The sequence below is a fragment of the Haemaphysalis longicornis genome, unplaced genomic scaffold, assembly GCF_048455015.1.
Source record: "Haemaphysalis longicornis isolate Haplotype H1 unplaced genomic scaffold, Haemaphysalis longicornis Haplotype H1 scaffold_13, whole genome shotgun sequence".
Classification (NCBI taxonomy): domain Eukaryota; kingdom Metazoa; phylum Arthropoda; class Arachnida; order Ixodida; family Ixodidae; genus Haemaphysalis; species Haemaphysalis longicornis.
Genome location: NW_027526233.1, coordinates 76551335 through 76573824, shown reverse-complemented (window position 1 = coordinate 76573824; position 22490 = coordinate 76551335).

Genomic DNA, 22490 nt, shown 5'->3' with positions numbered 1-22490 from the left:
CCGTCTCTCCATTTTGCTCTAATATTCGCTTAGCTCATTCAGGTTGCTGTGCAATCCGAGCGCTCCTACACGATCGTTAGGTGCGGTTTTGGTATTCTTAACGCCTGATTGAAGGTTGTCTTACTCATAGCATTTATCTTAATCTTTTTGGTCGCCTTGAGGTGTAAGAAATGCTTGACGTAGAGCAAGCGAATCAGGACGAACGCCCGAATGAGTCTGATCAGGTGTCTCTTTTTTATCCAGTGGTACCAATTGGCGAGGCCAGATGATAAAGGTGGTTTGTTAAGGTCTTTCCACCATCCTTATGTTATAGGTGTAATATCCGTTAGCCTGGCTTGGAGTCCCAGGACGCTGATGATAGGCACAGTAGGAATGACCCGCCTCACGCCGGTTTAAAGTTCAATTTCAGGTGTTCCGGTAGCCGATTTGGGCCCCTACGGTTCGGCCGGTGCAGCGCGATCTAAGAGTGTTGTGGAAACCTAAGCCTCTCGGCTCGACGTACTCTTCTTCCACGTCGATCAGGGTATCGAACCGAAGTTTGTTCGGGTGCGGTTCGGGTTCCGATTCAGACCTTTCGGTTTTCGGTTCCGGTTTTGGAGAAAATAAGGTGTGTTTCTTTGTTTTACTTTTATAGTGGTGCATTTTCTTTTATTCTTTCCTCTTTAGGTAGGTATAAAAACAAATTAATCATGCAAGGATAATGTATATGTTGACTTGGCCACTTTACTCTACAATCGACTGCTAAATATTGTCCATGGGAGCCCAACGATGACAAGACTAAATTATGAGAGCTAAAATTTTCGCAGCGATATTTAAGGAGCGTGTGTGACAGCCTTAATCTGTATGGCCGCAAGTTTAGATTTATTATTTTATTTTCGTTAGCAATACAATTTAACCTTATTTTATTCTAGGGTAAGAAAGCAGCAGTTTTATCGATGCCGTTGCTTTTTTTAGGAAAACAGGGCTGGCTCTACGTAGCTGCCGAGGTGCAGCTTTGTACTTCTCTCCCATCTCGGTCCAGTGACGGGCTGTTCCTCCTCTAGAAATAATGCATCCTTGGGCAGCCTATCTGGTGAGAAGGTAACTTTTCTGGACAGCACAGAGCCTACCCATCCGCCATATTTTAGGAACCATAAAATGTCTCGCACTGACGCAAGCATGCAAGCACACAAGCCCAAACACGCACACACCCACGCGCGCACACCCAGATACACTCAAACATGCACACACGAGCAAGTACGCACGCAAGTATCTTCGCTCAATATAGCAGGTAATGCCTCCGCATTGTAATGCATTTTGCTCGGCCTGTGCGAAGCAGATTCTTTGTAATGATGAGAAGGGTCAATTTTAACTGGCGGAGACGTAGCGCGGCAGGTGACGTCGGACAAGTACATAATGCATTCACAGGGCAGATAGATATCAAAATCTAGAAATGAACTTTAAACTAATCTGCTCAAAAGTGTAAATGACCCACACAAGTAAAGTTATTCCTTTAAAATTGTTCGCGATGACGTGTGGGTTACTGTAGGTGAGCTGGGTCGGTGCGCTGCTATACGGTGCCCTTCTCTAGGGCGGTGTTGCGGACGGTAGATGACGCGTCGGATTCCGGCCGGGCGTTCTATTGCGGGTCATGGCTGAAAGTAGCCTTGTCTTCCACAGGTGGTGATTAAAGAGGAAGATGCGGCTCGGAGCGGACATTCCCCGAACGCTCGTGTCTTGCAGGTCGTACGCGAACCTCTCTTTCCCTTCTTCTCGCCCGTGCCACTACCGTCTTGTTTCTCCGACTTCCTCCCTGTCTTGTTCTTTCTTGTCGTGCTCAACACGCGCCCTTCACCGACCCCGGCATGAGCGCTTTGTCTTTTTCACTTCTCTCCTCGGCTTGAAAAGCTCGTCCTCACACGAGTCGCAATCGTAAGAAGTGTTTCGTGGACAAACACTTCCGGTGAGGAGTTCGCTGGACTATAGCCGTGGTTGGTCGTAACGGTCAATTCGCACGCACGCGCACACAGCAACACTGAACACCACTATGGTGATCAATTTTGCACGTTATATAGTACTTCGAAGACAGTATAAAACAATGCACGCAGTATGGGCTAAACCAAAATATAAAGATTGCAGTCACCTAAGAATACAACACACTACAACTACGGAACCGCGTCTTACACGAACGTAGCCCCTCGCTTATCTAACAACTACAGATGAACTTGACGATTGCAAAAAGGAGTTTATGCCGTAACATTTCACAAATTTCACAAAGATTATGAGAAAGCATTTGAATGGGTCGAAAACTGAGCAGTCATTAGGGCATGGCAATCTCCAGGTGTAGAAGAGGATTACGTGAGGTTACTAGAGGATATCTACAATGGGTCCACTGCTACCGTCATCCTAAATAAGAAGAGCAGCGAAATACCTTTAAGAAAGGGCGTCAGACAAGGAGAGACAATCTCTCCATTGTTGTTCTGAGAATGTTACAAGAGGTATTCAGAACATTGGATTGGGAACAGGTGGTCGTAAGCGTTGATGAAGAATACCTCATTAGGCTTAGATTTGCTCGTGACGTTACCTTGCAAATTAACTGGGTTGACAAATTGCAAAGCATGATTACCGCACAGGACAAGCAGAGAAGGATTGTGGGCCTGAAAATTGATGTGCAGAAAAATAAAATCATGAATAATAACCCCGGGAAGGCACAGCGGTTTCAGATAGGTGCAAGGCAGTAGAAGTGGTGAGCGAATGTATCTACCTAGGCCAAGTAGTGGCCCCGGATTCCAACCATTAGGCAGACACAATTAGAAGGATAAAATTGGAATGGAGTGCATTCGGCAGGCTTCCTCAGATAATGAATGACAGATTAGCATTGTCCCCCGAGGTTCCCGAAGAAGAAAGTATAATACAGGTGTATGTCACCGCTACTCACCGGCGAGGCAGAAACTTGGAGGCTCAATGAAAGGGATCAAATTAAATTCAGGGAGATTTAGCGAGGAATGGAACTGAAGGTGATAGGTGTACCATTAAGGGGCAAAAAGAGAACGAAATGGCCAGGGAAGAAACACATGTTCAGGACATACAGTAGAAATTAAGGAGAACAAATGGGTGTGGGCAGGGCATGTAGTGCGCAGACAAGATAACCATTGGTCATTAAGTGTAACACAGTGGAACCCTGGAGAAGGCAAGCGTGGCAGGGGGCGACAGAAAGTTATTTGGGGAGATGAGATCAGGATGTTTGCAGGGATAAATTGGTAGCACTTAGCACAGTACTGCGATAATTGGAAATCTATGGGAGAGGCTTTTGCCCTGCAGTGGGCGTTGAGGCTGATAAAGATGATGATGATGATGACTTTGTCGGGATTATAAACGGGAAGCATTTTTATTTGTCCCACGTAATTTCCCACATTGAGCCCTTAAACTGGATACCCCGCGTGGCCTAGACCCCCTTGACTGAATTTTAACCCAATCTGTTACTAGGCATGACTCCCGAGTTACACCTTTCGCAAATTCCGGTAATTTTTATTTATTTTTACATTTTCCAGATTTCAAAACTTTATTTCACCAATTATCTCCATTTACGCTATTATAGCGTTTACAGGTGGAACTTTTGCGACACCCGCATTTTTGTAGCATCGCTATGTGTAACACTGCACTGGCGGGGGAGTACTCGGGAAATAATTCTACGCATTAAAAAAAACAAAAGCATAACCACCTCCTCGCACTTCAGAGAGTTGGCGAACTGTTCACGTTGACAAAGGCATTTTTTTCGGTATCCAGAACAAGAATGCACGGAACCTAAACAATAAACAACTTCGACGTGAATGTAATGAGCAGTGAATACACGTTCCATCGCCCAATGTTGTTTATTTCTCCCCAGGGCTCCAAGCTTCCCGCACACCATCGGGCCTGAGGCTTCTCTGTCATGAACATAAACACCCAGCTTTTATCACCAGTTGGGTACCCAATATATACCTACAATTGTTGCAAGCGGTGCACATTATTGTGGCGTAGCAAGTATGGCTGTGTTCAGGCGGCAGCGAAAGTTATTTTTGACTTCAGACGAGTTAAGAAACCATGTCGTACTGCATGCAAGAATTTGAGCACATGATTTTGCAGCCGCATGCTTTGTTATTTCACGGAAATTTTAAAACACTGAATGCTAGTGAATTGTGGGTCCATCGCAGCCAAAGTGAATTCTGAGCACAGGTGCGTTCTCAGTCCGGTTTGATTCTCAGAGCGAGTGAGTTCTGAGTCCATTTTTGTTCTGAGCTCAGTTTGAGTTCGGAGCTTGACTATTTTTTGTGTTTTTGCGCTTGCTGTGAGTTTGAGTTTGAGTGAGCGTAGACTTGTTGATCAGCAATGGGTCTGAGGATGAGTGAGTGGTGATACCAAAGTAAAAAATTTGTAAGTGGGTTTGAGTGAGCCGTCAAACTTCGCCGAGGTATGGTGTACTATACTTCGCAGTGCCTTCATTAGATATGCCAAAAATGTTTTATCCTCCTTGCTGTACACAGCACTTTGCGTTGGCATGATGTTTTACAGCATCCCTGTTTTGGTCCCTCTATGAAAAGAAACTGTCAAAGCGCTACAGACCATCTGCATTGGCGTTCGAAAGACAACTACAACCATCGGGACGCTGACAGAATGTAGGCAGCTTTCACCACTCGCTCTATGCACACAGGAATTGCTTCGTGCGCATCTGCGAAGTGTGGCAAGACCAGCAAGACCGCGGGGACATCAAGAGTCTGCTCCTCGTGAGCACCCGCCGCAGATGTTCCTGCCCATACCAGTCACGACTACTGGAGAGGTGACGTCACAGCCAACTCGCTAGCCGTGGTGCGCGCCAGCTCTTGCATTCAACGTATTTCATTTCGACCATATCGTCCGCACGCTTCTCTCTCGTGCATCCAAGGCCAGCGGAACATCCGGAGAACACCTGCACAGCAAGACATTACCTGGAAACGACTCAAGGCTCCGGAAAAAGCTTCGGAAGCAAGAGCAATAGGCCTCCTGCGCTGCCCAGGGGGCGCTGCGCAAGCGGCTTCCGGGCAGTACTTCCGGATAGTACAAAGCTTCGCGGGTCCCATAGGATCCCGTGTTGACAGAAGCAAAACGAGCTCGACGCTCCCGATTATTTTGCGACGTGGTCACCAGCTCATCCCCGACGCGGCCGATCTATTTCAGCGATCAACTTGGCATTAGGGGTAAAAGCTTTGCAGCGCTAAACACGTTTACAGCGCCGACGAAAGTGCCGGGACCGTGACGGCGTCTGCTACTCGCAGGTTCACGGATCGATGGTCGTACGAAGTAAAATTTTAAGTGAACTTTCTAGTTTTAACTAATACTCTAGGTGACAAAAACTTCTCAAAAACAGCCGATCAAAAAAGAAGAGTGACGAAATCGGCGATGATCGCGCTTTAAAAAGCCAGTGAGTCCGGCGGACCGCTGGCTCGCCTGCTGCGGTGCGCCGCTCTTTTGCGTACCTGCACACTTTGCGTGCACTTTCATTAAACAGTGCTCGCTTGCGTCGCCTTTACGATTACATGGTGCAGCGTTAGCTTGCCGTTTTGTTGCGTGTCTCAGTGACAAAATGCCGCGACTGTCAGAAGCGTGAAATCTGTTTTGCGATTCCAAAATTAGTGGCCGTAAAACAAAGTGGTCGGGCGAAGTACACGTACGAGGCCGCTCGCTTTCCTTGTTTGCTCTCACTTTACTTAATTACGCTCTTGCAGCATACATTCCCTGTTCGCACTTAATAGCCTAGAATGAGGGTCAAAACGGCCGCAGCCGACACGGCGGAGGGCTGGACGGCAAATCAAGGGGGGGGGGGGAGAAGGAGGAGGAGGGGGGCTTTGAATGTTTGAATGCAAAGAGAAAAAATCAGCGAATTTCTAACAACATTTGACAATAATCTGGCGAAGTGTGAAGATGGGGGGGGGGGGGGAATTCAACTGGAGGACGCCAATTCTCTGTTCTTGTCTCGCTAACTCCATTTGAAGTCAAAACTGGCGTGTCGGCGTTCAGATTCGACGACCCCTGCACTAGAAAACCAACACAGTCAGTGATGATCGTATGTAAATATTCGGGGCCCCGCGCCGTGTATGCGGCTGTGTTGTGTTATGCTGTGTTATGTGATGTTATAGAATTACACATCTCTGCAAGCAGCGGGCGTGTGATTTGGTGCATGTTTTGCGTCCTTTAATAGCGCTTAATTTGTTTATTTGGCGATATTGCCCCACCTACTCGCTATATATGTACCCTGCCGTTCGTAAATTGCGCGACATAAAACGTTACGCAAGAATCATTTAGTTTGCAAAAATACGAAACAAAATTTCCACTTGTTTCAAAGGCGGTGCCAGGCCAGCAGTGTCAGCTGAGTCGGCTGTGCAACTCTTGGGTTCGCTTGCATGCTTCCGCCGAAGCAACCTTTTGCAGTTACCTAGCGTACTGTGTTTATGCTACTCGTGAACTTTGCTTTGTCGACCGCACGCTAGAAGAAAGAACGGTAATCGTCGTCAGGAAGTTAGACCACCCGACCTGGAGATACTGTCCCACGCCGCGACGACCACGACAGCTCGCTCAAAAGAAAGCAGATAAATAAGCTTGTTTGAGCGATATTACTTTGTTTAGCCTCTGCAACTACTTTAAGGACTATTTTATACAGTATGCAGTCATTTAAACACGCCACAAAGCGCCACAACCAACTTTCACTCTGGCTTGTAATTGAAACACATGGAGGGCGGCGAGGGTCGTCTGCTTTTGTACTACCCAGAGGCGTCGGCCGCTAGGGGCGCTGCATGTCGCCAAAACTCCAGGGCAGGAGGCCTATCGGGTAAGCCTACCCCACCGCTTCATATTTTCAAGACCTCCAAACAAGACAACTGCCGGGAGTATGGTGTGTTAGGTCCTAATCGACTCGCGAACATTTTCGGTGACGTCGACGAGTGAATATCCGCCAAAATAGCGGAAAGAAGAAATAAAAGCCGTCTTACTTTTTCGGCCGACTAGACCCTGCGCGCAGCCATTACGGACAATGTAAACAAACACATTGTTGCCGGAGGAGAGCCGGGTGGGTTCTGAATTTAGACGAAAGTCTCCAGAAGGGGAAAACGAAACCGAGCGGAAATTTCTGACAGCTATCTGAACAACAAAAAGAAACTAATAAAAGCTCACTCCCACGCATCAAAGTCGGTTTTGCCTTGTGAGGCAGAATACGAAGTGAAGCGCTCGCGAAGAAGACTCGTGGATACGGAAAAGGAAGAAACATGCGAAAGCAAGTGGGAGATCCCCAGTAGTGAAAGGATGAAAAAACAACGCAGAAAAAAACAATCTGCAGACCCAACAAAAAAGTGAAACCAAGCCAACTTACACCAGCGGCAATGAAAGAGTCTCATCAGAATGCGACAGGTGGCAAAATGATGGCTCACAGCTAAGCGCCACGGGATCAAACGTTTCTCCGGAACTTTCGCACATGAATAATTGACGCAAAAGAGTTGAGACTCAAGAAAGCGGTGAAGACCACCAACGAAGACTCCACGAACCAAAATCACCGGATGGATTGGATATCGCTGAAGATTTCCCTGCTCTACCTGCCAGAGAACACACTACACCGGACATTCCGATCTATGATGACAGCAGTGACCTGCTAACAAAAATAACCAGCTGTGATGAGCGTTTCATAAGCGCACTCATGGAAATCGCGACGTTTACTAAAAATGTTAAAGGTCTGAAGCAAGGAGTCGACACACTGCTCAAAGAGTTCATCCAAATGAAGAAGCTCACATTAAAAGCATCTCACGATGTGCAATGATTTAGAGGAGAGATCTCCGGCATGTAAAATACTATCAGCAAACACAACCGAGGAGGTCTTAGTTATGCAAGAACTGTTCAAGGAAGTGGTGTGAAAGAACCAACCAACGACAAAGACCCACTACAAACAAGAACCAACCAGCCGCCACCTCTCGCCGCGCTAGTGGTGACGTCACCAACACTAAAAGAGCAAAGATAGTTGAAATACTCCAAAAACACATTGACCCAGGAAACATCCGCCTAACAGAAGTCTAACATCGACAAGAAAGAGAAGGCATCGTAGTGACCTCGACGTCAAAGGAAGGACTGAAGAAACTGTCTGAAGAAATCGCGAAAATCCAGCAACCCACCAAATACAAACAAGGGAACTCAAGACAAAATTTCCCCAGGTGAAGGTAATAGGTATCCAAGACGACGTTTCAGTCGAAGACATTCCGAAAGTCTTAGTAAACCAGAATCGACTATCCTGCGACCCCACGACATCCAAGTTCTCAACCATTGGAAGGGAAAGAATGGCACAACAGCCGTTCTGTCAAGAAAACTGCCAGCTTATCAGAGTATCGTTTTGAAAGAGACACTCTACATAGGATGGACAAGCTGCAGGTACTTCAACAACGTTTTCCTCCCAAGATGCAAGCGTTGTGCGAGCCACCGCCACTCCGAAAAACACTGTGACATCAACAGGAGACCACGATGCGCCAAATTTGGGGGAAACCACTACTACCATAACTGCGCTAGTGTAGAACCTCATTGTTACATCTGTGCTGAAGAGAGCCAAGGAATGGTTGAGAAGGTCGACATAAGGCACTCAATGATGGAGAACACATGCCCGACGTACATTCAGAGGCAGCGCCAAGAACAAGAGGCGATGCTCTTCCGATTGAATTGAACCGACTGTGTAGCTCTGCTTCGACAACGCAAGCGGCAAGTAATTGAACATTTAGCTAAGTTCAGTGTTGCGTGAAGTGGACTGATTTGGACGCTCTAAAATTGTGAGTTACTATGGATAGGTCAACGCAAACACACTCTTATCACTACAACACTCACAACACACACATACACAACACTATGGCGAAGACGTACTCGGACCAGCGAAAAATATCGCAGCCACGGTCATCACTACACATTATCCAAGTTAATTTGGCAAAGTGTGCCAAAGGGAACGAGGCGTTAAGTTTCTACCATAACGAAAATCATAATCACATCTCAGCAATACAAGAAGCTTATCATAATTAAGGAAAGGTTATAGGTTTTCCGATCCGACATCAAGTCAGAGCACACAAAAATAACCCGAAAGTCGCTCTAGTAAATCATTCTCCAGATGTAAAAATATTCCCTCTCATAATCGACCAAAAAATTATGGCGGCGAAGGTAAACTGGGAAGAAAAGGAATTCATTATTATTAATTGCTACGCCCCTCCCAGAGACGATTTAAACACGTTAAACCGATTAGCACTCTTGTTTCAAGATTTTTCTACAGACCATGTAGTACTAATGGGTTACTTCAATGCTAAACATAGAGTATGGGTAGGAGATATAACCGATACAAGCGGTGACGATTTACTTGAACTTTTCTTAGGCATGACCTTTCTGTTATAAATAGCCCTAACGCACCTCCGACATTCGAAAACAGTATAGGTAGAAGTTGGATCGACGTAACCATTTCAGGTCAAGCGTTATTACCAGAAGTTATTCACTGGGACGTACTCGAAGAATACAACAGCAGCGACCACAATTTTAGTAGTTTACTTTTATACGATATCTTTAACAATCCCAAATATTGTTTCACCCTGAAAGGCGAGAAACATGTCCTAGAATATTTAAAAAATGGCACTTGGTTCGAAACCGCTAGAAACGGGATTAAAACAACAGAAGAAATCGAAAATGCTGTGAACACATTGTATGATAAAATAGAAAAATTAGTAAGTAAACATCGCAAAAAAGTTAAACCATCCCACACACAACCAAAACCGCGGTGGACATTTGAACTTGAAATCGAGAGAAAGCGAGTAAGAGCACTTAGAAGGAGGTATCAAAAATCGCGAGGAGAAATCAGGGAACAGTTTAAGCGCGAGTACTATAATGAACACAAAGCTTACTATGATAAATGAGCCACAGCAAAAACAAAAAGTTGGTAACAACTTTGTTCACAAGCCCATAAAAATCAATTCACATTACGGTATAAATTAGCCAGAGGAACAGTAAACCAACTAATCATCATTTCAAGCTTAAAACGAAAGTGCAGGAAAAACAAAATCAATCGAAGAAACAGTGTAGCATTTATTAAGAGAGTTATACCACAGAACAGGGAGGATTTTAGAGAAGCAAAGGTCTAGCTTTGCCTGTAGTGCCAGAAAAAGCGTAGTGGCGGCGTCGTGAACTACCCAGTACGCCCGCTTGATGGCGCTGTAAACACGGCTTTGTAAACATGGCGGATGCTTTTTGCACAGGCCGCTTGAGCTCCTTAATAACATGGCTGCCCTCGCACGGCGGCCGCCGGCTCGCTGCTCCACGGCCGGACTCGACTCTCCTCCTCCCGCGCGCGAAAGGGGCGTCGAGTCCGGCCGTGGCTGCTCCTGCTGGCTCCTGGCTGGCACGCTGGTCGCGTGTTTACTTGCGCCGCGCTAGTGAAGTGATGTTACGCCAGGTGACCAGATGGCCTCGACTGGCACAGACCACAGTGAGCAGCAAGTGAGAACAAATCGTTTATTGACATCCGCAAGTTTACAGAGGCCAGGACATCATTTCATTTCGATCGCTGCAATTGTACGTCGCTTTCGTGACAACATTTTTTTTTTTTTTGCCATAACAACTCGTTCACTTGCGCTAAGATTTCGAACGAAGGGCACAAATGAAGTATTGACGGCGACAACGGTTTCCTTTGCACCGTTTTTCTAGCGGAGTGCATAACACTCACCTTCTGTTGGAAGAATCGAATATTCTGGCCTCGACAGCTGCCTTCCGATGCGGAATTTCCCACATTTGTCATTCCACAAGCACTCAATTCCCGTGTTTTGCCAGTCCTCTCAACAACTGATGGACGCAAAAGCACATAACAGCAATAACAGTCACGAAACCGGTGCTCCGCGCACATTGAAACGGTCGGCCGTTGCAGCGGTTTCAATTTGAATTGGCGGCTTTGTGGTTGCGAATTCAGAAACGAGGTGGTGCACCAGTCGGCTGTTCGTAAAAAGTTGCGTACATTTTTGCTCAACGGATGTTTGATGCGGAACTTGTTAATAGTATTTTTAAATAACACATTGTAAGCGAACTGTGTGGGCTCTGAGTCACGGAATGAATGTTTTGTATTCTATACCAAAAGTAACATTTTGCCTGCGCCGTCTGGTGGGCTTGATGGTCGAAAACAGCGCTTTAGGTTGGTCACGTAGGGCGTCGATTTTTACGCCGCCTATAGGGAAGACAGGGAACGTCCAAGCTTGAGAGGCCTGGTTATACGATGTCGAGAAGGTTTGTGACGAAGAAGAAATTCTTCTTCTTGAAAGCGATAGCGATGAAGCTGTTATTACTGAAAATGAAATTAACGCAGTCATTTCTGAATTGCGGAGAAATTAAGCTCCTGGACCAGATGGCCTACGAGCCACATTTGTACAATGTCTATATAATTACCAAAAATTATTCTTTCTTGAACTTTACAATGGATGTATCAAAACAGGATACATTCCATAACGGTGGAAGGAATCAATTGTAGTCCTAATACCAAAATCAGGAGATAACCATGGAGCCTCCCTCCCATGGAGCCTCCCTAAAGTTACCAAAGCATTTAAAACAGTATCCCATCCGGCCTTAAGCATCATAGCTAATGTTCCACCAATTTATTTGACGATCGAAAAAGAAATAGAAACATTTAACATACATTTCGCCGGAAAAATGTTCATCTGGAAAAACCGCGCTTTTATGGGGGACCAAATAAGTAGCAAAGTAGATACATGGCAGCTGCATCCAGCAGATAAGATACCTTTTACCTATCTTACTCAACCAATTTTGCAGACAGGTTTTGTAGTATTTACAGACGGCTCGCAAGATAAAACTGACATAGGAGCAGCTTTTATAATTCTAGACAAATCCGGCAAAATAGTAGAAACAAAAAAATACAAACTTCCGGAGTACATCAATAACTTTGAGGCAGAAGGAATCGCGATTTTAAAGGCACTTGAATACCTCCAAACTAGCTTAAAAGGTAGCGAACAGTTGTACACTGATAGCCTATCAACCCTAAAAGCAATTAGCAATCCAAATAATCGGAACCCAAATATATTTAGAAATAAAGAAATGGTAAGCAAAATAGCAAAACAGGTTAAAATAACGTCAACACACATTAAAAGTCACAGTGGCAATGTCGGTAACGAAATAGCGGACGAAATGGCTAAAAAGCCGCAAAATATGGCGAAAAAATTGACTGGCCTATTTCACTACAATTTATGAAAAAACAGCTCAATATTAACCTAAGGAAGCATTGGAATGTTGAGTAGCAACAAGAAGGAAATGAAAGCTACACATTCCAATGAATAAAGAATATTTCAAAATTCCGGACCACTTTCCCACCAATTATTATACGTCACAGTTTGCCACGTGACACGGTAGATTTCTGTTTTATTTTCATAGGTTCGCCATTGCAAATAATAACATATGTAAATGTAACCTACCAGCAGACAGTTTTGATCACTATTTACAGGACTGCCCAATAACAAACACAGAGAACAACTTCTTGATATTCATAGAAATTATCTCGTAAGAAGGAAACCGGAGCTAACGAAACATACAAAAACATTAAAAATTTTAGAAGAAATGACTATTCTAGTTAACGATAATATTCAACAATACTAACCCCTCAGATATTTTGTCAGAATTTCACTCACACGCAGAAGTCAGCGGCAAATAACGCGATAATAGCCTTTAGATCGTTTGTATTTACCATTGTTCGTCAGTAACTCATTTTCTGTGTAATTATCTTGTTTAATTACCTTTTTACGTTTTTTTATTTTAAATCCATACAACCATTTTCAATTTTTTATTTACCCGTTATACCTCGGTGGAACGGGAAGAGTTTTAGTTATTGAGCCCGTTTTAATAAAGTCACGACTACTGTGCCCGGCATCACGAGAAAGGAGCATGTTCCGGCTCCCGCACTAGTGTTCTTCACCCTGGACTGCATTTCGCGATCTATAAAGCCAACAACCGTGGGCACATAGATGGGTCGGTGTCATCAGTACCTTCCACTATCGAGAGTTGGAAACCGTCATCACGCAACACCATCAGTGCCATGCTTAGTCACCAATGGTCAACTACGGCTACCGAACTTGTATCTCTGAGGGTGGTTTTCGCTCGTATTATCGAGCAAACCGCACGAGAATAGGCAATATTCACAGACACCAGTGCTGCCCTTCAATGTCTGGCATCTTTTCCAGACGAACAGCTTGTGTGTGACACGGATGCTTTACATCTTAAAGCTCGACAAGTGCACCATCGCATAGCAGTTCAGTGGATTCCAGCCCATTTTGAGATAACTGTCAATGTGAAGGCGGAAATTGCTGCATCCGTTGCGCATAACCATCGTGTATTAGCAATATCCATACCATTCTCCGGGAAAGACGTATCTGTGCTTGCATCCAGCGAGGCATGGAAAATGCAGCCTGCAGGCTGGCATGACGTATCACTCGATTACGCGCCGCTATCTCTGATTGATCTTAACTGCAAATTCAAATTGCCACCAGAACTCTCCAAGCGGATAGAAGCAATTCTCCAATGCACGCAGTCGAATATCGCATACACGTGCCACTTAACAGGCCACGTCGTCTCTCTCCCCAAACTGTGATGTGCTAGAAACCCTCCAGCACCTGCTCTGTGAATGTGCTCGATTTAGTGCTCAAAGAGTGTCCTTCGCTGTGTCTTTGGGACAGCCGCTTTCCGCGGACACTACGCTAAAGGACGTTTAAGAACCATGGGCCTGTCCCAAATGTGCTTTACGGGCTACAAAAGCTCTGATAGACAGCCTCAAACACACAGGTCTAGACCAGCCTGTGTGATGAAGTCAACGTTTCTGGCGAAAAGCAAAAACGCCCGTGTGTACGAGATTTCGGCGCACATGAAAGAGTTCCACGTGTTAAAAATTAATCCAGAGCCCTCCACTTAGGCACGCCTAATCACATGCGTTGCGTCGCGCGTTAAACCCTACAATCACTATATCAACTCAATGTTTATCTGAGCATCAATTTCTTGAAAATCCTCGCCAGCATCTTGATCACATCATCAACTGGCGCTGAAAGTTAGGCATTTTAGAACGGCTAACATTTTTAGAACGGCTAACGTGTAACTGTGTTGCTTTTAATTCGGCTTTTGGCTTTCGCAAGTGTTACCAATAATGGGCCTAGCGAGCTGATTTACCTTTTCAAGCTATCGGAACAGCAATGCGATAACGTGAGTATGGCTTTTCAGTGGTCACGTTGTCGTGGAAGTTAGCTAGGTTGGTTTAAATGTGCGTGACTTAACGCCCGCGGGCGCCACCGTGCCGAAAAAAACAGAAACATTTGTACCTAATATAGTTGGGGTTAGGTGGTATATATTTGGTTTAAACGTGCACTAGATCTTTGTGAAAGAGCAGTTAGTCATGATTATATCTTATATTGCAGATTTCCTGAAAAAATTTAAACATTCTTGCAGCTCTGTCTAAACATGTGAGCCACGAAGGGAAGCTTGCCGAGCCCACGGTTACTTTTCAGTTTCCGGTTTTTCGCTTAAAATTTACCAAAAACGCGCCTACCGATCTTACATAAGTAGTCAAACTTTAGGAACTGCAATACGATGACGTGGGTGTGGCATTTATAATGTCACAACGTCGCGAAAGTCAGGTAGGCTTGTTTTAAATGCGCCTGATTTAATTCGTGCCGCCGCCCCCGCGCCGAAAATAAGAAAAAGTTCATATATGTAAAGTTATTGGTGCTAGGAAGCTCAAATTTTGTACCAAGGTGGTCTAGAATTTTATCAAAGAGGAGGGCGAAAGGATTATAACTTAGATGATTAGATGACACACGGAGCTGACATTTGGCGAACTTCTAAACCACTAGGAAGCAAATCCCAGCAGTACCTCACGCCTACAGTGAAGCAACCTTCGACAAACTTGTACATAGCTCTAAATTAAGCACTCTTCTTCAGCTACGTCTAAAGCCTATCTATATTGAGTTTACTGGAAAACACTACGTTCAAAGAGGTGGCACACCTATGGGAACACGCGTAAGGCCGAACTATGCCAATATATTCATTGGCGTCCTAAATGGAGAATTTTTTAATAGACCGAGCTCAAAGAAACTCTTTTATAAACGTTTCGATGATGATGTATTCATTATTTGGTCCAACAGACAGATGAACCTGCTAACCTTCGTAGACGCGTTTAACTCTGCGCATCCCTCCATTTCTTTTTCTTTCGGATACTCCCCGTCGACTGTTATTTTCCTGACGTAAAGACCACCGTCTCAGAGGGCTAACTGATCACTGAACTGTACCGAAAACCGGCTGACAAGCAACAGTACCTACATTTTCAAAGCAGTCACGTCAAACATTGTAAAACCGGAATTCCCTATAGCCAAGCGGTTCGTTTTCATCGAATTTTCTCAAAGGAAGAGGACGGGATTCTTTCCGCTGCACGGTCTTTACTAGTCATGGCAATAATGGTGCCACGATTGGATCCGAAAAACCCACTGGACTCTTTCGGGAGCTCCGCTAAAACTGAGGACACCTAAACTGCTGGGTAATATTGAGAACCTCCGCGAGGGAAGTTGTACCACCGAAGGGAAAGTAGTTGACATAGCAAACAAATCTGCCCGTCAAGTACACAGGGCCTAGAAAATCAGGGAACGAGAGTTCTGACAGATACATAGTCAAAGAAAGAGGTAAGATACCCACGCATTGGACTGACTCTCATCCCGAACATTGGAAGCGCAGTCACAAATAAACTCAGATAATTTAGAGTTTGCCACCAGCTGAAAACACAGGAAAAAAGCTCAAGGTTCGCGCCCTTCACATGAAAATCACGAGTCTATCCTTTCAGAAGCAGGGTGTCGAACCTGAACTTTTGGGGGTTCGGTTCGGGTTCGGGTTCAGGCCTTTCGGGTTCGGTTCGGGTTTGGTTCCGGTGCACCATTCCGTTCCGGTTCGAACCGGTTCAAACGGGTTCAAACGGGTTCGGCGAAAAAAAAAGCAGGAATGTTTGTTATGTTCATTTTTTTGTGCTCGGGTTTTGTTTGCTTGTCAAGTCCGTATAAAAACAGTCGTAATGTAGCTTTCTTTGGGCAACTGTTTTGTCTTAACCAAATTAAAGCGACCCTGCAACACTTTTTTCAACTTTTTTCTAAATCTTGAAGGCTTGTAGAAAGTAATCAATGAACACATCCAGTACTAAGATTGGGGGGTCGCTAAGTGCCTGCGCCAAAAATTACTGCTCTGTCCCCGTCAGATAACTTAGAAACTCGCTTAAAATATTTTTTCCTCCTTCATGGTCCTGGCGTTCTTCTACCGCTGGAATGACGTCGTTACAACGTTGTAGTGGGTATTTTGGCCGGCTTTCCTTAGGGTGCAGCAAAAAACGCATTTGCTAGCCACTTTAAAAAGAAAGCCATAAAAGCAAAGGAGAAACGGGAGGCATATCCGTCGTGACGAGCAAATCACGCACTGCTACTGTGTACTGGCAATAGCTATAGCTTTCGCAGTGCTTCCAGATGAGAATCAAAGATTGAAAGCGTATATCGAAAGTGTTGAACAGTTCTTTTACCTGTACAATCTACTGCAAAATGTTTGCTATGGTAGGCCAACCATTACAGCACTAACTGAGATGAAATAAAAGGTTCTCCGGGATACTTAAGGCTGCGTATTTGCAGGAATGTCAAAGCATTACTCTCTATTGCCACAAGTTTCGTTTTGCTAATTTAGTTTCGTTCATTTTTCTATTTTAATTTCATTTAATTTTTTTACCCTGCTTTGTGTTTTATACCCTGCAGTTGTGTTCTTGAGGAAACAAACAAAAAAAACGGAGCAGACCTTTACGGTACTCGCTAATGCAAAATTTGAGTGGAGCGCGAGCTGTAGTCTTCTCCGCGATGGCGCATAGCTGATGTGTGAGGAAGTGATCGCGTGATCAGCAAATGCACGACGGCGCGCGCTATTCTCTGTCGCTATATTGTAAGGCGTCGCCACCGTGGAGCATGTCTCGGGCGATCTCGGAATTCCGTTCTCCCCCTCACAGTTTCGTCATCCTTTCATCCTCCGCTTTCCCCCTCGCTCTATCTTCGGTGGTCTCTTCGTTCTCTCGGTCACAACGAGGCCCACGCTGAGGGACTACGCGAAACCACACGAGTGGGCGCTTAAGGGCTGCGCTATAACGCATGCCTCTACGTAGCTTCCACTATGCCACCACGTGATCCACTCCCTTCGCCGACCACTGACGGGTCGCCCATTGTCTGCAAATAATGCATCCCCGCCACAGTCTTCTCCAAGGCAAACATGTAGCCTCCTCGCCAGTGGACAGCGCCCCGGTGCCCCTGACGCCTCCTCCCTAGGTGCATCCCCGCCAGAATCTTCTGGCAATGGGCAGCCTCCCTGCAGGGTGCCCGTTGCCCGTACCACTAAGCAGACGACCCATCCGTGTACAATCATTTTTGGTACCCTCGGGTGTCGCCGTGGGGAGGCATTTTGCGTCTCCTCCTCCTTCCCCGAGCTCCTCATCACGCATCCTCGCCGGAATCTCCGGCCTGGTAGGCAGGCAGGCAAGTGGGCAGTCTGGCGGGTAGGAGAGCCTGCGCGCCCGCCACCTTATTTCAATCAATCAATCAATCAATCCATCCTTTATTCGAAGAAACCAAAATACATAATGTGCTACAGGGACAGAGACTAAAGGCTAAATCGCCTGACGAGGACTCTGTCCCTTTGCAGTTCAACAACGTTGCGTGTACATTTTACGCAAAAGATATAGACAGTTTGGGTATCTGTACAGAGCAAAGTTTGCCACAAAAAAAGAGAAAAAAAAATCTAAATCAACTTGTCTAGCAAAAGAACACCACAAAAAAAACTACATCTAAAATATATACGAGCAAATTCACGACATAATATAAAGCAGTTGATACAACCGATACCCCCCCTCCAAAAAAAACAATAATTGTAATAAAAAAAAAACGCTTCCAACTGATCAAATTGTTACAACAATACTACATGCATTTCTCATGACACAGTGAATAACTATACATACGTGTATAATATTTCGCTAAGCACGGTAACGCCATTCACAAAAATAAAGAAAGCAAGAAAACAAACCAGAAAATTTCAGCTAGATTGCGTGAAGAAAAAATGGCAGGCAATATCAATTGGTGTAGTGGAGACCGAGTGACTGCAATACATTCTTACTGTGCTGTTTAAACGCACTTACCGTACGCGTGAAATCTATTTTACCATTTAATTTATTAAGTATAAAAAGTGTTTGATATTCAGTTGTGTGTTTGCCATAATTTGTCCTGGTTTTCGGCATTCTCCTCTTTTTTGTCGTATTGAATAACTTGAATCGTGATCTACGCCTGGCCTGCAAAGCTTATTTTGTTGTATGTACTGTAGCAGCTTAAAATAGTAAAGCTAGTCTGCTTTTAATATATAGTGTTTCAAAAACTGGGGACATGTCGGTAGACTCTGGTAGTTTCCAATCCAATAAATGTCTATGCACGCATGCGCGTACGAACACCTATTTTCGCACAATGAGGGAAAAAAATTATATTGTAAATAAATTAGTTGGTTTGCCGCGCTTTTCATGTACCCCGAGTTTCGACGGGGCTTTAGCTTTAACACGAAAGCATTAGTAGTGCTAGAAGTCGAAAACAGTCCGGCGTCGGCGTCAACCTCTGATGGCAAACGTGGCAGGTGGCGTTTAGAGCGATTTCCTTCTGCGCATATTTTATCTTCTAAAAGACCGGTTAGAAAGAAAGAATGGCTATAATGACTCACTGGGCGGCGTGTATATGACGGCATTGGATAGAAACCACCGGAGATGGAACTTGCTAATGGCACATCAGTGACAGGTGACAGAGATTGGGCTCTTAGAAAGATAGTGAAAGATAGCTTGGGCTTAGTGAAGTCACAAGCAGCAGTAATGATCCCTCGTAGAGAGAGAGAGAAAATTAACTTTTATTAACTCGAAAAAAAGTTTCAGCGAGGCGTCTTCATTCAAGGGGGTCCAGTCAGCAGCTGATATTCCAGGCCGGAGCTGGCCAAGGCTCTCTCCCAAATCTCTACGGAAACGTGCACGTTGGGTGGATTTAGGGTAGACTTGTCGCAGCCGCCTGCTATGTGTATGAGGTTCCTCGATTCTCCCCAGAAGCGAAGAAATTGAGAGAATTGTGTCCGGTCAAAGAGGTAAATCTGGTGGGGTGTGTGAAGGTGTTGACACGCAGGGCGCGGAATAATCTTTCCTGGTTAATCAGTAGCGATTTCTGAGGGGAGGAATATGCGTTCTACGGGAGAGCCTATAGTGCTAAGTAATGTCCTGGTATGTGACTGCAGGATGCATGCGCTCGGGCTCGGCTTCATCAGATCTGGCTAAGCAAGTCAAATCTTGAGCCACGAGATTGGTGACCTTGTTTGCCGGGTATGCCAGTATGAGCTGGTTCCCGTACAATCCCGGCTGGCCTTGTTGGTGGTCTCTCATTGATCATTCGAAGTGTTGTAACATGCAATCGACCGTTTACAAAGTTGCGCCACTCCCGCTAAGGGTCTGTTATAAGAGTTTGGCGCCGCTTTGGCTAAGCGCACATGGTACGCCACTTCCTCAGCTTGGAGGGGGCTGTGTTCGGGGGTTGAGATGTTACACCCTTGGAAGGCTGCAGAACGGTAGAAAAGAAAGAGAATGTACTGAAGAATGCTACCGGGTGTCTTTCGTATCACACCAGTTGATCGTTCCTCTTTTTTTCTTTCAGTTTAGTTGCTTCCTACAGTTTTACAATTATGTAAGAACACTACAGGATATTTACAATGGGTCCACAGGTACCATCATCTTCCATAAGGAGCACGGAGAGAAAAACGAAAGGACAGCCCGAGAGGTTATCCATGCTTAGAGCCCCGATTGCTACTCAGCACTGGGGAAGGGGTGGTGAGGGGATAAAAGAGGGCAGGCGAAAAAGAGGGGATTGGAGCGGGGTCGCACACACCCTTTAGTCTTTTCGTGGACACTATCATGAAACGCAGAAGGGCTTCTGTTGCCTTACGCGAAGTCGATTGCATGGGTCGTTGTCCTAGCATAGTTTCCAGTTTGAACTGTTGCTTGTCCAATCGGCTGACATCGACTGTCAAAACGCGTCTTTCCGATGAATACTGAGGGCAACAACAAAGCACATGCTCAATTGTCTCTTCAACCTCGCAGGCGTCGCAGTGGGGACAACTGGCCATCCCGATGGGGAAGGAGTAGGCTTTCGTGAAGGCCACTCCCAACCACAGCTTACAAAGTAAAGTAGACTGTGATCGAGACACCCCACACGGAACCCGACGCTGGAGTAGCGGCTCCTGGTTGAAGAGAGCAGCAAAATACCTATAAGGAAGAGCGTCAGACAATGCCACACAATCTCTCCAATGTCATTCACAGCATGTTTGGAAGAAGTATTCAGAACATTGGATTAGGAAGCGGTGGGAGTAAGGGTTACTGGAGAATACCATAGTAACCTCAGATTTGCTGATGACGTAGCTTTTTTAAGTCACTCGGGAGACGAATTGCAAAGCATGCTTACCACACTGGACAAACAGAGTAGAACCGTGGGCTTGAAAATTAATATGCAGAAAACTAAAGTAATGATCAATAACCTTGGGAGAGCACAGCGGTTTCAGATAGGTGGCGAGACAGCGGAACTGGTAAGCGAAGATATCTACTTAGGCCAAGGGGTGACCCCGGATCCCAACCATGAGGCAGAGGTAATTAGAAGAATAAGAATGGGGTGGCGTGCATTCGGCAGGCATTCTCAGATAATGAATGACAGCCTACCATTGTCCCTGAAGAAGAAACTGCATGACCGCTACATCTTACTATTACTCACCTACGGCGCATAAACTTGGAGGGTCACTAAGAGGGTTCAACTTAAATTGAGGACGACTCAGCGAGCAATGGAACGGAAGATGATAGGTGTAACATTAAGGGACAAGAAGAGAGTAAAGTGCGTCAGGGAACAAACGCGTGTTAATGACATAATGATTAGTAGAAATTAAGAAGAAGAAATTCACGTGGGCAGGGCACATAATCCGAAGGCAAGGTAACTGTTGTTCATTAAGGGTAACAGAGTGGATCCCTAGAGAAGGCAAGCGTGGCAGGTGACGGCAGAAAGTTAAATGGGCAGATGAGATCGAGAAGTTTGTGGAGATAAATTGGTTGTAGTGAGCACAGGACCGGGATGATTGGAGATTAATGGGAGAGGCCTTTACCCTTCAGTGGGCGCAGATAGGAGTAATATGATGATGATGATGACAGTTTTACCTCACATATATACACGTCTTGAAAACCCTTTGAAGAATATAAAATATGCATTAGGCAATTAGTTCTTCATCTCAGTGCGAGATGTCAATCTTACGGTAGAAACAACATAACAGCTCAATACGTGCATAAAGAAAGACCTTTTATAGGATTCAGGTGGTCGTCACATAACTTTCCGGCTATTTTGTGCGTAACTAAATTTCCTGATTGGTCGAGGAGGAGAAGCCTCAAAATTTCCAAATGCCAAGGACCGCAAAGATACATGTTTAGGCCGACACTCTATACACCCTAACTGACCCGCTAATTCCTCTAATCCAAATGTATCAGCACACCAGTCCCACTAATTCACAATACCTCAGTCACTCATATCAATAATCCACCTCAGCGTACCCACTGATCCGCATTAATCGACTTTATTCCTTGTACCCCTTAATTTGAAGGTTGATCAGGTTCAAGATAACATGACAATGCAATCGCATGTACTTTAAAAGTAAAATGAGAAGGCCCCAACTTTTTTTTTCAATTCTCGCGTTCTCATGGAGCAGTAACCAAACCACACAACGGCACTGTACATGAAAAAGTGACGATGACATTGAGAAATGTCAGTGTTTGTGTCTCTGTGCTGTTTGTATATAACTGCCCATTCAAACTAAAATAGGTGGAAGATATGGATTTATAGCTGATAGTGTCCCTGAAGGACTTCACAAGCGGACAGGAACGCATTCGAATTAACAACACATTGAAAACTTTACACGACTTTAAACGCCCTGCAGATAGAAACCATTAAGAATATTCCATTATATGTTTCCTAGGAATATGCGTTCTAACTTCAGTTATTCGAAATGTAAAAATAATTGGGGGAGATGGACAGTACCTAAGCCAAACTGATTCTATATATACGGACATGCAGCTTTACATTAAATTCATGACAATAATAAGAAGAGAACCTAATGAGCCTTGGGAACTGCAGACTACGCAAAATATTTCGTGGTGCTGTCGGGCGAGTGATAAAAATATCTTCAGCCGCAAGGTAGGGTGCCGGAATGGATGACTAGAAATTACAGTTTTGAGGCCCCGGAATCGGTTCGGAATGGTTCCTTTGATTCGTTCCGGTTCATGTTCAGTTCCAGAATGGCGGAAAAAGTACGGTTCCGGTTAAGGTCCGGTTCCGGGGAAAAAATAGGGTTCGGTT